At 71.2% G+C, this 340-nt stretch overlaps 1 protein-coding gene across 1 annotated transcript in view; it reads right to left on the reverse strand.

The window, feature by feature from the left end:
* The window catches only part of PACS2 (phosphofurin acidic cluster sorting protein 2), a 70,770-nt gene that overhangs the window by 40,149 nt on the left and 30,281 nt on the right, over nucleotides 1-340 (reverse strand). The gene's annotated exons all lie outside the window — the stretch shown is intronic.

Genomic DNA, 340 nt, shown 5'->3' on the forward strand with positions numbered 1-340 from the left:
TCCCAGAAAGCTGGCCCTGAGGGTGAGTGACCTTCTCACTGCGTGCGATGGCCCTTGGCGCAGTCCCCCCAGGCTGGGGCCACACCCCCGACGCCCCGCTCCGGGCGGGGGAGGCTAGCCTCTCCGGGCTCCACGTGCCCGTTTCGGCACCACTGTCCAGCGGCCCACGGGAGCCGACGGGCACAGGCGCTGGGCCGGCCGCTCGCACACACTCTGCTCTCACGGCCTGCAGCCCACACTGCCCGGCCCAGTGGGCGAGACAAGGCGGGCCAGTTCCCAAAGAGGCCGGCAGCTTGGAGGCCCAGTCTGGACGGGACTTATCATGCCCAAGGAGGGGACG

Source organism: Pteropus vampyrus, unplaced genomic scaffold, assembly GCF_000151845.1.
Source record: "Pteropus vampyrus isolate Shadow unplaced genomic scaffold, Pvam_2.0 Scaffold320, whole genome shotgun sequence".
NCBI classification, from domain to species: domain Eukaryota; kingdom Metazoa; phylum Chordata; class Mammalia; order Chiroptera; family Pteropodidae; genus Pteropus; species Pteropus vampyrus.